This window comes from Lepidothrix coronata, unplaced genomic scaffold (assembly GCF_001604755.1).
Source record: "Lepidothrix coronata isolate B3197 unplaced genomic scaffold, Lepidothrix_coronata-1.0 Scaffold328, whole genome shotgun sequence".
Classification (NCBI taxonomy): Eukaryota; Metazoa; Chordata; class Aves; order Passeriformes; family Pipridae; genus Lepidothrix; species Lepidothrix coronata.
The window spans coordinates 129092-144836 of record NW_016690508.1 but is presented as its reverse complement, the minus strand read 5'-3'; the positions used below and the strand labels follow the sequence as shown (position 1 = coordinate 144836).

Sequence of the window (15745 nt, the reverse complement as noted above, 5' to 3'; positions counted from 1 at the left end):
CACTTTTCTAGTATTCCTAAGTGAAATTTCACTAAATGTTGCAAAATTCAGATAGTCCAGATCATTTTTATTTCTACTATTTCACCACTGTTGTTGTAACGAGCATCACTATTAAAGGTTATGTTACATCTTCTGTCATGAAGTTACCACCCAAGCAGCAAGCTTATTATGCATAAAGAGTCAAATTTAACTGCAATAAAATGTATTTAAAAAACAATGAAATACAATAGACCTTCTCCACTGTTTAGCTGAACTTTCCCCCACTCCTCTCGCTTGGCAGAGGTAGACTTCCTATCCTTATTTCAAGACCTTTAGCTTCTACTCCCATAAAAAATGCATGCAAAAGCTTTTTAAACACAGAATTTCTCTAGCACCAAGGATCCCACAGGTGGGTACAGGTGCATAGGATGGAGGAGGCAGAGTGAGAATTGTGTGTGCTGGGGGCACATCTCAGCACTTCCCCCTCCACAAAACCGCTTGGGCTCAAGTCAGCTTAGAGCAAACATCTAACTCTGACCACTGCAATGTGCCTGCTACCTGGGAGAAGAGATACAGGTGTTGATAGATGGGTCATCATTAGAAAAAAAAAAAAAAACTATTCAAAGCCTTCAGGTACATGAAATAACAGCAGCATGCTGGACTACTGCCAGCATCAAGATCCAACAAAAGATACCTAACAACAGAGCCAATTAAGCTGAAAAATAAGTAAATACCCTGAAATACTACATGCAGATACTGTTGCAAATCCTTCTCCTATACACATCACAAAATCAAAAGACAATTTGCGCTACAGAACAGCAGGCAAGCCTCAATATTTGTATTCAATTAGGGGAAAAAAGAAACATCTACCATTGCAGTCAAAATAAACAGAGAAATGTCGGTACAATGATAATAAACACAGGTAATAAACACAGTTCAAAGCCTTCTCAACTCCATTTTGCTGAATGGGGAAGTAAGCTGGACGTGGAATCTTTTGTGGCCAAAGTTAAAACAGGACAAGAGCTCCTGCAGAGCAGAAAAAAAGTAGCACTTCTAATAAAGCATCCTCATCTTCTCAAGTCACCTTAACTTGAGAAAAAATAGTTAATTCCAGTATTACTGCTTTATACTATAGATGTAGACAAAATGTTTTTCACCACTGACAAGGGAGTAAGCATTCCTCCCTCCAAGATTTCTACCTAGTAGGTAAAAACATAAAATAAAACACAAAAAACCCACCCCACACAGTATTGCCATCAAGGTTCAATGTACAGACAGGCTTTGCTTTAGGTCAGCACTAAACAGTCTTTTCTGTATTGTTCCAAGTAACGAAAAAGGTTTATGGAAATTCAGAGAAAAGAGAACAAAAGAATTTGTTATTTCTGGAGAAATTTCATATTCTTCAATAACATTTTAAAAATTAAGAAAAGGCTTTTCTAGAATAATACTTTATTCCCAAAAACTTCACATATGGATTAGTTGCTTTGCACACCTTATAGTTTTTTGAATGTTGATTTGTTTTGCCTTATGAATTGGCAAAAGCAGGATGGGTGATGACATGAACGATGCCTACAAGACTATCTCCTGCGGCAAGAGTGATCATTTCTTTCTACCTCTGAGGCAAGCCCTGCTTTCTACATCACTGAAAAGACCTTTTCAGTTCCCTTTCCCTCTTGGTTTTCACAGTGGGATGGGGCACAGGGAAGAAGCAGAAAGCATGCAGCCATGAATCTTAAAGTTCACTGTGAAAAAAATCAGTATCAGAGCAACATTACCAACTCAGGACCAACGAGAACAAAAATACTGTTCATATGTGAGCAAGACATACTGCTTGGACACATTTCAGCACAGAACTTCATTAAGTGCTTTTTGGGACACATTAAATTCTCCCTTATTTGTTTTCAAATTATAGTTTCATCCAAGACTGAAACGCATTTTGCATCTAGCGCCTGATCTCTCACGAGGACTCCCTCACAACTTCCTTTCTTAGAGGAGGAAGATCAACCCCTCAGAAGTCTTTCCCAACACCAAGTTTCTTTTCTATGCTAAACTCAGCATCTTAGAAACCAGAAACTAACAGAAGATCTGCAGCTTCTTCTTTTTATCTGATTTTGTCTATAAGCAAAATTGGTTTTCCTCTGCTGAAGACAACGGTATTTCAGTGGTATGAAAACAGTTTCACTCAAGATAGGCAATTAAACAGGCGCAATGAGCTCCAGTAACAATTTAAGTATAAGAAGACTATGCCAAAAGGGTTTGACCTAAGATGTCTAGCAACTGCTTCTTCCCCTTTCTACACGTGAATATTTATTTACATGAGTTTTAGTTCCCATTCTCCTTCTTCAACCATCAAGCCAAGTGACCTGCAACAGACAGCCAAATAAATTACCAAATTAATTCTTTCAAGTGCTAAATAGATCCGTTAGCACTTCCAAGTATTTGAAATAAATAATCCAGAAACACTAAAGAGCAGGCATTCATCTTTACTAAAAGGATCCCTCTGCCCACTTTTCCCAAGGCAGAGCTTCCCACTGGGAAATGCAGGAAAGTTTTCATGTGGTCACAGATGTCCACCCGAAGTGCTGCCTGCCAACCACTGTATGCTGTTTTCTAACTCAGCATTTTCAAAATGCAACCAGCGAAACCCTAACCCTGTAATATCCAAAAGCGATGCCACAAGCCTTTTAAATACTTTCCTCACAACTCTTTGCCCCAGGCAGGCCAGCACAGCTCAGTTACTGTCCTTATCGTTTTGGCCTGTTGGCAGGAAGACAGAGCAAACCACAAATGCTGTTACCATTAACCTTCTTGTTTTTTAGGTTAAGGCTGTTTAGACAAAATGTCAAGTTTACACTTTTTATCTTTTTTGTACATTTGTACATATTCTTTCACACCTTTTCCTCCTGTTCAGGCTTCACTCCCTACCTATGTACCTTTCCGCTTGCCTGTCATTAAACCCCTCCTCAGGGGTAATGGTTTATACTTCAAAATTTGCACTTCTTGTCCCAAAATGGTACTCATCCTTTTTGAATCCACAGGACAGCCATCCTATTAATCCCGCCTACTGCTCATCACCCAGTCTATCGTTCAGCACATGGGAGATGAGCCAAGACCTGCCCTGCCTGCAAGCCCCATGCATGGGAGGGGAGCCACCAAAGCCCCACTGGAAAAGAGGCTTGTGCTCCCACACCAGGTACCCATTTGGGAACCCCACGCTCTCCCCAGGCTCTCTTCTGGATCCCCTCCACTCCCAAAACATTCACATATAGGGAAAAAAAGAACCCAACCACAAGCCATTTGGGTTTTAGGTTCAGGCAACCTCTGAAGGGCTATTCTAAAATTAACAAAAAATATTATAGACCCCATGTTTTCTCTGATAGCCCTACAAAGAGGTGTCAAATGCAGCCCCTGAGCAGGACAGCTGACTGGGAGAAATGCAACTCCCTGGCTTTGCCTTGGGCAAGTTTATGCATGTGCTTGGCACAACACAAAACAGTTTATCTTTTCATACAGTAACATCCTGCACTGTCACTGGTAAAGCTGACAGTGCTCTCACTGCTAACAATAAAGCTGGTATTATAGAAACCTTTTGCCAATGTTCAAAGCCAGAAAAACAAAGTTAGCTCTGAAATGACCAAACAAGCTTCAAGCAAGCAAGCTTTTGCCAATTCTTTTAAACAATCACACATTAAGCAAAACTACAGATAAATACAATCACTATAAAGTTAATTCATGTTTAAGTTCTATAACTTTCACTGAATCACTAAAAAAACATTAAACATTTCCTTGATGCCTTTTATGGAACAGATTTACCCCAAACACAGCTATCAAACACCGTAGGTGATACAGCCAGCAATTAGATCGCCCATTTAAGTTTACAATATAAAAACATTAGTTCACTTTTACTTCTTTATCAACATAGTTTTTATGGCTACAATAAATTTTGGTTAGCACATCTTTTACTTTGGAAAAAGAAATATAGGGAGCAGAGAGGAAGAGCATGTTTTCATCTGGTAATTTTCTACCCCAAGACTAACAGGGAAAAAGAAAAAAGGAAGTTCATCCAGTATGGTTTGGCATCTGACGGCATCTTGTATTCTGTGCATGCATGGCCTACAAAAATCTGAAAGCCATTGATAGCTCTCGCTCATTAGATAACCCAGAACCACAGGCCAGTCTCACAGCAGGTCAGATTTCACCCCTGCCCAAACCATGCTGTCACTACTCGGTACCTCTTCCATCCCACTCAACAAAACACGTACACCCTTACGTAGGCATTTCACTCATGGCTAACTTGCTGTCTTGCTTCGGAGTCCACGTCAACTCTATCTTGACAGACCGCAGTAGAACAACAAGTCAGACTTCTCAACCACAAGTTTGGGAAGAGACTCACCCCAGACAGCACAAACCCCAAACCTGCCTGAACATCATTCTGGATGAGAACTTTTGCTCTCCAAGATGTTAACTACTGCTGCCCATATAGTAACAATTACTCAGATGCCATTAAATCTGATTTTAACGGCAAGATATCCTCAGGTCAGAGAGCTTTTCTCATATGGCATCTTAATGTGTCACACTCTCATGTGTTCAGTCAGCCCTAGAAACAGTAAATCTCATACGAGCATTAAAGAAAACATTTTCTACCACTCACTCAGAGATACAACACCCCCTTTCCACAAGTGACTGCTTCCTCCCCACAGGTCTTCCAGACTGGATTCGCACTCTTTTTTAAATAAAGCTTTACGGTATCTCTGAACATTTATAGTGCCATGACTCAGTTAAATTCTAATCAGCCTGTGAGCTGTCAGACACTGCAGGCAGGTCCCCTCAAAATAAAACAAGGAATAATATAGTCTCCAGATTCCAGAAAGATGAGGCAAAAGAGGACAACTTCCACTTCAGCCTTCTTAACAACAACATAATCCCAAAGCCAGAAATCCTGCTGTTTTTTTCCAGCACCTTCAACACGTGTCAAGCATTTCAGCTGAATCCTTTTTTAAATTAAAAGCCCAGCAAACCACCAGAATACACAACACAGGAGGAGAAGAGAGGTGCAGCACAGACACACAAGGCTATCTGCTCGCTACAACGCTTGCCCTTGTTTTGCCCACACCATGTTTCCTTAGGTCTCACTGCCTTCCAACTTAATCACCCACTGACACTTACAAAGAACAGCCTCAAACAACGCGGAGAAAGGGAGGGTGGGCTGGCAATTAAAAAAAAAATCACCTTTAACGGGCTTCGGGGACACACAGAAAAACCCTCCACGCCTGGAAAAGTAACCTTTAGTCTAGAAGGGGAAAACAGCGACGTCCCTAAGGGAGCCCGAAGCGATGAGAAGGCATCTTTGGGGGGCGCAGGGAGCCACCTCCGAGCGGCGGCGGCCGCGGCAGCCCCGGCGCTGGCGGCGGGCCCGCAGGTGGCGGCGGGGCGGGCGGGCGGCTCCGCGCCCGGGGGCGGCGGCGGGGGCAGCGTGGCCTTGCCCGCAGCTGCCGGGAGCGCGCCCGGGCGGCGAGCGAGGCCGGCCCCGGGTGCCCGCACGGCCCCGGGTGCCCGCACGGCCCCGCGGCGGCCGCGGCCGCTGCGCACCGAGCGAGCGGCTCCGCGGACGATTCGCACCGCGAGGGTGTCCCTGCGAGCGGGGGGGCCCGGGCGCGCAGCCAGCGCTCGGCAAAACACTCGCGGGTCCCGCGGAGGCGGGGGGGGAGGAAGGGAGGGGCGGCTCGTAACTTTTCCCGTCCCCGCGGCTCCCCCCAAACCCACCCCCGGCCGGGCAAACTTTCCGCCCGCCCCGGGGGGCGCTGGCGGGGCTCCCCCCGGCATTGTTCGGCGGTGCCGCCGCCCGGCAGCGCGGCCCCGGCCCGCCCCGCTCGGCCATTTCCCCGGCGGAACAGCGCCGCACTCACCCCGCAGCCGCCGCGGCTCCTCCCGGGCCGCCCGCCCGGAGCCTCCCGGGGCCGCTCCGCCCGCAGCCCCCCGCGCCCGCCGCGGCCGGTCCCGGCACGGAGCTCCGGAGAGCGGCGGCCGGCACAGCCCAGGCGGGCGGATGGGTGCCCGCGGCTGGAGGGCAGGACAGGGCAGCGCAGGGCAGGACGCGCCGCCTCCCGCCACCCCCGAGTCCGCGCGTCCTCCCCGCTGTCCCCCCCGCGCATCCCCGCGCACATACAGGGCGAGCCGAGCTCCGCTGCGCTGCTCCCCGCGGCTCGGGGCTCTGCTGCAATGCCTGCGAGGCTGACTTTCAAAGCCTAACCCGCAGCCGCGATCCTCCCTCTCCGCCTTCCACCTCGCCCGCCGCGGCGCAGCCCGGCCCCTCCCCGCGCCGCGCCATTCATCTCTCCAGCCAAGTTTCTTAACCCTTTTCTAACCCCCGGCGCGGGGAGGGAGGGAGGGAGGGAGGGAGGGAAGGCAGGGCGGGATGCAGGGATGCGCCCCCCGCCCCGCCCGGGGCGGGCAGGGTAGGGCAGGGCGGCCGCGCCGCACGTACGCGAATCGCATCCCCTCCTGCCCTCGCTAATTAACCTGACCGAAGGCGCAGAGCCCCCGGGAAACAAACTTGTGAGCGACAGGACCGGAGGACCCGTATTTAATGAAAACAACGGTGCCTTAAAAATAACACCTTTCTTTTTTTTTTTTCTTTTCCTTCGGCTCCCCTGAAATAGTGTGGGGGGCGCTTCCAGCGTTACCACTTCTGGTCGGTTTAGAGCTTACGTTTTCAGCCTTTCCTTCGAAAAACACGCGCTAGAAACTTTTTATTATTATTGTTATTATTATTATTATTATTATTATTATTATTATTATTATTATTTTGAAAGAAAAGCCGGGATGCTCCCGGCAGCGCACGGGGAGGGAGGGCAGCGGCCCCGGCACCTGCGACTGCTCCCGGGCGGGCTCTGCCTCGGCCCTGCCAGCTCCCGGCACGTCTTCTTATCGCTCGGCCCCAGCTTCCCGGGAGCAGAGAGCATCCCTGCCGGCTGGCGCCAGGGCGGCCCGCGGTCCCTGTGCCGCTGGGAAGGAGGGAAGGCGGGGGGAGACCCCTGGCAGCCCGCGGGAGAAGCTCCAGGGTCGGGGGCAAAACCATCAAAGCTGTCTGCCCATGTGGCAAATAAATACAATTTGGGAGGAAAAAAACCAGAGCCTAACCCAGCCCTCCATTTTGGTAGGTGGCATCCCCAAAATCTCTGCTGTCAGAAATTGCGCTGAATGTCAATCGTTCTTCAGACTTTGCTCCCACCAAAGAAGGGAGTGCACCCAGACTCACAGGCTGAACTTGGCTGTATAAGGGAAGCTACAAAGTGCATGCGACCTTCATCGCACCTCCTGTGTGCCTGTGTTTAACAAACGTCTCGACGCGTCGCACGCTGTCTGCCAAACGCTCTACAGAACACTTCATGATACTTTACTTCTAGCAAAGACTGAGAAAAGAGAAACAAATCTGTTTGCAAGTCACATACGAACTGCGTGATAATTTCTGCATTAAAACATGCCAACATTTTAGTTTTAAAACTCAGGTAAAATAAATGATCTTTTCAATAATCTTTTTAGTAAGAGAGTACTATTGTTAAAGAACATAGGAGTTTCCCCTTTAAATAAAGCAAAGGCTTTTCACTTTTGTGAAAAGCTAAATATTTTAACCTGGAGATACCATGAATGAAAGTGGATGTAGGAATGTTAAGCAAAACCTCTTTCACTTTGGAATGTACGGATTGTGTACAGGCTTAGAGCAGAGCTAGTAATGTATTACTTGACCTATTTTTTTAAGCCAATGAAAGATTTAGGTTAACTTCATCATCGTGTGTTTTTAACCACTTTCTTCCAGACATGCAGCAGAATTTTCTAAAGCCATTGCATGTCACAGTGCTTATACAACAGTCTCTTTTTTTGAGAGCATAAGTCTTGTAAATATAGTCTGATCATACTTCCATTAAAACAATAAGTTTTGCTCTTCGTTTCCATAGTAGGCGCATTAGCAAATTCTGATCGTAAAGAAATTATCTTTAATTTTTTTTATTTCACAAAGAATCTTCATCTCAAATTTTTTTTCAATGCCAAGCAGCTGAATTATCTAGGGAAAAAGAAATTTTCTCATTACTGCAGCAATTTATCTGCTATTTCAATCAAGAATGTCTGTAGTAGAGACCTCTTTCATTCTTAACCTTAGGGAACACGTTACGTAGATGAGAAACCTACAAAATGAGGAATCTTGGACAAGCAACAGAAAAAACGTGCGTGTAGAACATTTGTTAAAATGATTGTTGTTAGGTAACTTAGAGTTACTTAAGTTGCCTGAGGATGCAAGTTTCAGTAAGATATAATCAACTGAAATTGTATTAAATAATGCAATGTATAGAATTAGTAGGTTATTTCCAACAATTAATATTTGTATCACACTGAGTTGTGCCACTTGTCCATATTTACTTAACTATGAGAATTCAAACAATATACAAAATAAACATTCCATACAAGTAAAGGAAAAATTCCAGCATACAGTGGAATTTGCCTCTCAAGAAGTATGAGAGTACTGATGTGTATTTGTTGGTCCTTCCTGTGCATTCTTCAACCAAAATTAAACACACAAAGTCACCCCCCGTGCATAAAAGATGAGCATCTATGGATGTACCTATCTAGGGTGGTGTCTATACCTTTACTTTGTTACAGACATTACAAAATGGGACTTTCTTTCAATTTTTTTCTTCAAGGAGAACTCATCACTATAAAATGCCTTAGAATGGAAGGCCAATTACGACAGGAAAGCAAAAACTACCTTTCTATTGGTCTTGGAAGAGAAAACCAGGTTTATAGAGTTTACATTAGAACTCATTCCCAGAATTGCAAGCATTTAGTGAGGAGCTGTTGGTGGTGCACTTTGGTATATCAGCAAACCACTTCTTTTTATATCTATAAAAATGTATGTATGATACACTCCCTACTTTACAATTGTTAACAGAAAATTTCCAGGCAGAAAGGTATGTTTTTGACATATAAAAATTCTATCAAAATCAGAATATAATTGTGATTCTGACATTCTTGAGATACATAATTAATCTGTGTGACCGCTTAAAAAATGGTTAAATAAACAGTGGATGCACCCACAACTTTCTTTTGTTCACTTTGACGATTACAATAATGCATTTAAAATTTATGAACAAAGCTACAGTTTCAGTAACAAACTTCTTCTTTAACTTGCAGAAGTAGAACACATCGGTCTGTGCCATACAGTAAAAAAACAAGTAGTAGTCTTAAAAGGACAATGCTATTATATTATTCCTAAACATTTTTAAGCTAATGCTAACCTATTTTTAAATTACATAAAGTGCTTTGAAGAGCTTGGGAGAGAATTACAATTGCTCTTATTTTGATTTTCCTTTGAGGTTATCTCAGCCTCTCAAAAACTAACTTCTCTTAAACTACCTTTTTTCTATCAAAATAATTATGGCCTTGCTTCATGGCATCCAATCATGATATGAAAGGCTTAGGATGTGGTTGAGAAGCTAGGTAGCTTTACAGAAATGCATTTCCAGACTAAATCTTCCTCTAAAATAGTTTGTCAGCCTTACATAGACAAATAATGAAATTCCATCCTTGAGTCAGCCTAGTTCAATACATGTAATATGTCAGATTACCCTCTATTTCAAAGGTGCCTTCACAGAGGATTAAATCACCTACTATTCCAAAACTTAGGTAGGCACACACACACAAAAAACCCAAAAGCAACCAACCAAACAAACAAACAAAACAGAAAAAAAAGTTAAAAAAGGAATCATTATAATTATTATTTATTCAACAAATGACTTCAAAAGAGGTTTACCTAAATATATTATAATCATGTGATAGTGTTCATCCATAAATGTGAAGTAGTAAGGTGGAAAAGTTTGCCATTCTTCAGGAGTTCCATCTAGGACTAAATGAAATCAATAGTAACCCTACAAGTGTTATCAGAGGAAGAGCTGGTCCAGGGCAGGGTTTCTGCAGGGGGTACTGTAGGACATATCCTCTTTTGTTCATGACAGCAGCAAGTCTGCAACTGTTGGTGGTGGAGCTGAATTACACAACATGTAAAGGGAAGAGTTATGTACTCTTTATATAGCTGAAAGGTATCAAGAGTACACACTGCTTGTTACTTCATCTACCTACATTTAAAATTACAGAGGTATTTGTATGCATACATAACTCATATCATTCCCTACTGGAGCTGGTTTCCACTTCCTTTTTCTTTTTTTTAATTACACATTTTACTTACATTTTTACAAGTATTTTGAAGCAGGTCATCTGAGAGAAATGTACCCTTAGTGACTCAAGTTCTCTTTTTTTTTTTTTTCTGCATTATTTAAAAGTAGACTTCAGATCATGACTATTTTTTCTAAGAGTAATAAGCAAAGGACCAGATGCTGGAGTCTTTTCAATTACAAAAACATTTAAAGACAGCTGTACCATATAAACTCTCATGGAGGAATCATATGCTTGCAGCATCTGGTGAGTTTTGGCCATGCCTCTAGCACACCGTATCTGTTCTGAGGCATGAGATCGGGTGAGGCTTATTTGGCCATATGTGGTTTGGGGATAGGGGTGTGCATTTTTTGACCACAGACAGGAACTAACACTTCAGGTCTTATATTTGGTGGCAGGAAATAAACACTACTTTCAGCCCCTGTAACACCTTTCATGGAAGAGTCAAATGGGTGTATGCTAAGTCGATATGACTACATTAATTATTTTAGCAGAATGAATTACTGGTGTTTTTATTCAGAAGAACGCATCCCATACTTGTGAATTTTCTGCTATTTCATCCCACTTGCACAATCAAACATTCAAAGTATATTTCTGAGAACATTGTTCCGATGTGTCACATTGCTGGTGTGAAAGCGTGTCCAGAAAATAACCGTGCTGGAGTCACTACTTATAAACTGGCATGAGAAAGTACCAGTAGCACAGGTATTACACTACACAAGCAGTGTTGTGGCTTGTGGGTTGGTGGCAATGCGAAGATAATGTTTGAGAAGGTTGTATGCAGGTCGCTGAAACTGTTCAGAAAATTCATTTTCATTTCAGAATTCATGTTTCCCTCTTTCCTTTGACAAAGATGTTCCCCATGTCAGCAGTAACAGATTGAATGAGGACTGAAGAATCCTGTCCTCTCTCACGCTCTGCACTCAGAAGTTACTCTCAGTAACAATTTTGTTTCACAGCCCCATTTTTCTGTCTGGCTAACAGGGGATCTGGGTAACCCCTTGTCGTGGTTCTCATGATGACACAAGCCATGTTGTTGAAACAGTATGTTCTCAAATAAAGTGAACAGTACGTACAAATTATACATACGCGATCTGGCAGCCAGGACCACGCTGCAAGTGAATAAAGTTCTGGAAAGGACCATTAGGAAGCACCTAAAAAAACGAAGCTAAACTGTCCTGTGTCTGCCCTTCAAAATAATACAGGTACTGGGCAAATGCTTCTAAATATGTGAACACTTTAATTAGATATTAAAATTGCAATAATATTCTTTAGTACAAATGGTACTAAGAGCTCTGACTCAAGTACATGAAACTGCTGTGTTAAGCTAAACTGTGCATCTCATGTATTTTTATTAAATATTATTTCCTTTTTCACATATGAGCTTATGTAGAACTAAGAAATTCTGAAGAAAACCTGGCTTCTTTGTGCAGGTACTCAAACAGGGTCTATTTTGAAAACTCGGTCCCAGGTCTGAGGATTAAATATTCTCAAAAAAATTGGTGCTTACCTACCTAACATCACAGATTTAGTTACAAGTGATTAGTGTTTCTGTTTACCTACAGATGCCTACTGAGAAAATCCATTTAAATTGTGTATCGAAAAACCCAAGGAACTCAAATCACTGGGCCATGTAAGTTCAGATAAGTTTCTCCTTGATTGTATTTTATATGATGAGTTTATCAGAATCATATTAGCTGTGCTTTTATAACTGATCCAACTATATATCTTTGCATATTTTTATTAGCACACAAATATCTAGGTTTTATTAGAAGGTATTAGCCTCACTAAATGTTAGATATATAACAAATCCAGCTTCGATGCTGTTGATCATCATACCAGTAGTTTACATCTGACATAAAACTGTCAAGGCATAGGAGTGACTCAACTCACTATAAACCAGAAAGCAACAGTTCTGTTCACATAAATTGCATCCCCTCATGGAGCTGGGAAATTTCCCTTGCCACTTTTTGCATATATTTTAGAGAACTGCCTAGCCAATATTACTCTTCCTTTGAAAGGAGTGAGAGCATGAAGATACTTCCATTTATAAACAGCAGACACTATACCTCGTTTTCATGTATGTAATTCTAACTTTGAAATAATTGCTGCTCTTTTTTTCTTGTCTGATATATGATTTAAAAAAAAGGTGAAAGTATCTTCTGTGGAGAAGAGAATTCATTCTGAGTTTTGATGACTTAGCACAGAGAATACCTGGGTTGCATTCTTCATTTGAACAACATCCGTTTTTTTGCATTACAATGGCCGAAACAACTATTTTAAAGTAGAGAAAAGAATTACATTTTGTTAGCAATTTGAAAGTTTAGTTTCACGTTTATTTGGATTGGAAACAACATTTTAAGTCCTCCAGTATTATTATAATTATTGCCCACCATACAAATTATTTGGGAAGCCCTGTTGTTGTTGCCTTGATAAAATAGTCTAAGAAGCCTAATCTTGGAAGCTCCTCTCACAAAGGGAGGAGAAGTTTATACTTCCAGGGATCCCTGCTTCTTGCTTCTTTCCACATCTGAGGAACCAGATGATCAAGCAGCAGGAAAAAGAAATATTTAAAATGTTTTCATGCTGAATTTTATCTAACCTGCTGTACCTGCTTTTTGCCTTGTTTTGTTATTTTGTTTAAGCAGAATACTGTCATCACATACAAAACCCATGTTCTTCTGACAAACTCTATTTAAACTTATAGCACCACCTAAAATCCCTTCTTTAATGTAAATGATACTGAAACTCTTGATACATTCAGTTCTACAATACTATTGCTAACTTTCTTAATATAAGGGTAAGGAAGGACTCACACAACTCCTTACAGGCATCTTCTAAAATATGTTACTTTCTATATCCCTAACAACTCTTAAATATTTTACTGGCTGGGCCCATTGTCTACCAGCAGAAATGTACAAAACCAGTTTCTTGAAAAAATGTGTTTGCAAAAAACAAGTGTCTGTGTGGTTTGCCTAGAGCAGATTAAACTCTTGAAAAGGTGATCACTATTCACAATTATTTAACAAATAATTAATAAGCAGTTATATTGGCCAGGTTGAGACAGAAAAATTAATTAAATCCATAGACATTTTTTCACCTCTCCCAAGCCACTTTATGCACTAGTTATTTGTAATTTTCTACTCATGCTCTCTGATTTATACCACTCATATGGATGCTTAAAGAAAGCTAATAAATGATACAACAAGTCAGAAAAATTCTTGGATTTTTGAAACAAATAGTTTCATGTGTTTTCTAGAGTTATTCCTACAATTGTAAATAGATTTTGTTCATTTCTTTTCTATAAAAAAGGCATAAGCAATTTACTGTGTTATGACTCTCCCTATTCTCTACTGAAATTCTCTTTCCCAGTATCAGAGATGTACTGTGATTCCAGTAATAAGCTGTACTTGGATTTATGAGTAAAACACAGTGTAAATCATGACATGAAGACATGTAATTCTGTTTTCTATGACTCATCAGCTTTCTTCCAGATCCCACCTTCACATAAAAAAAAAAAAAATTAATTTGTGGGATAAATTCTATGATCCAGACACTGCAAAAGAGAATACTCAACTTTTCCTACTATTGCACAGCTGTTCTCTTATGAGTTTTTATTCTTTCTTTCCCCTATCTCTTCTCTGAGAGTTCAAATATCAGTGAACATTTTCGTCAACATCCCTGCTAGAATGCCTCTGGTAGAAAGAAAATCTGTAAACCAGAGGATAAAAAGAACTCTGTGGAATTTTCCTCAAATTCTTGAAAATTTATAAAAATCATGATTTGTGGAATGTTTTGCCCACTTATTAGGATTAATTGTCTTTTTATTGTCTCTTCTTAATCAAAAAATAGTAGCACTAAGCATTATCTAGTTGCTAGAATCCAGAAGAAATCAAGAGGTGCAACACTATGCACAAATTCTGTTTAAGTTGATGCACAACATAAAGCATAAAATATCTCCATGAATTTCTATGTTATTTTACATCCCCAGAAACCAGCATCACCAAAATACATAAAGAATTTGCTTTTGGCTTTGATTTTGGGTGGGATTTTTACTATTTAAAATTTTCAGCAAGACAGGAATGAGATGTAACCTTCTCCTAAAGACAGGTTCTCATTCTCCAGCTACTTTCATTTTGCTAGATCTTAATGTTCTTCTTGAATGCCTGAGGAACTTTATCTTCCTGTTTGGCACAGTTCTAAATTGGCTTAAATCATATTTATCCAACAGTTACCTGCATTATATTTTCAAGGGTAATTTGTGTCCTTCTCCTAGAGCATTTATTTCTCCTGCTCTGTAGGGTTCCATTCTGGCCCTGTTCTTACTCAGCAATCCAAAGCTGCCTGTGTGCAGGGTTGTTCGTGATGCTGGATTTCATTTCTATGCTGACAAGACACAGATCTTGTCAACCAAACCAGCAATTTCAGACTAAGCTATTACCATATTGACAAGCTGGTAAGCATAAAAGCCTGCACGAGCATCAATTTTCTTCAGTTAAAATCAGAAAAAAAGCCCTGAGCTGTTCATGGCTGGCTCTTGCCATCAACCCAAGCCCACTTGAATTTCTAACCCATCTTTAAAATTCAACCCAGGTTCATTGGTTAAAAACCCTGTTTTGATTGCAAGCTCTTCTTTCAGGGTTGCAGTCAAAAGATTAAGGCTTCCTATTATTAGTTGAACTAAATGTGCTTTGCTTATTGCTCACTCATGCTTTTATGTTCCCTAGGCTAGATTATTTTAATGCCCAGCTTGTTGATCCGCCGATGAGGCCGATTATCAAATTTCATCTTGTAGCAAGTTCTGTTTCCAGAGCAAATATTGTGCACACTAATGCATTGTTTCATACCTGCTGGTCTCTCCCAGTGGCTACTAATACACCACAAAATCTATTTAAGCTATTACTGCTCTTGCACTACCAAGTTTTTCATGAACTTTGACTTATTACTAAGAGGTATTTGTCAGGGGGCTGATTCTGACAAGTTAAGGTAATGGAAGCTTTATCACCGAGTTCAGGAAAAAAAAAAAAGAGAAGTAAAACCATAATTTACTACTCATGTTCTTAAAGCGGTTGCATGGGGACTGGGTGATGGCTTTCTGCTTGTGTCCTATATATATTTCAGAAAGAGTTGATGTATCCCAACTGGCAGATTCAGAAGCACTTTTCAGCTCCTGAATCCGGATGTTTGTGCACTATGGCTATATCCTTCATATTGAAATAAAACTTTCTTTGCAAACTCTGATTTTCTTCTGAAGGAAGCGCTCATGTGCCACCGCCCTCCCGTCAGGTTGATCAGAGGATTAGGACTGACAGAGGCAGTCTGGGCTGCTGTGCCGGGCGACGGTCTGAGTATGCCACAAGCTGCACAAGATTTGCGTTGTTTTCTGAGGGATTCTGGCTTGTGAAGGTGCTAGAATAGAGAGCTGTTTAACTTTATTTTGGACCTTGTAGTCATTTGTAAGAATTTGAACTAAGCACTCTTTACTATTAACTAATAACTAAATAAATAATTCAAAAGCCTGCCCTGGCAAACAAACAGGAGA

The 15745-nt window shown here is 41.5% G+C and overlaps 1 protein-coding gene across 5 annotated transcripts in view; it reads right to left on the bottom strand.

Moving 5' to 3' along the window:
* Positions 1-6279, bottom strand: part of NRIP1 (nuclear receptor interacting protein 1) — a 75595-nt gene extending 69316 nt beyond the window's left edge. For 2 of the 5 annotated variants that reach the window (XM_017838202.1, XM_017838203.1), the window contains exon 1: positions 6146-6279. The gene's annotated coding sequence lies outside the window, so the exon portion shown is untranslated. Of the gene's footprint in view, positions 1-5208; positions 5314-5885; positions 5926-6145 lie in introns of those variants that run through there. The other 3 variants (XM_017838204.1, XM_017838206.1, XM_017838205.1) reach the window with 2 other exon arrangements.
* Between the last annotated feature and the right edge of the window lie 9466 nt (positions 6280-15745).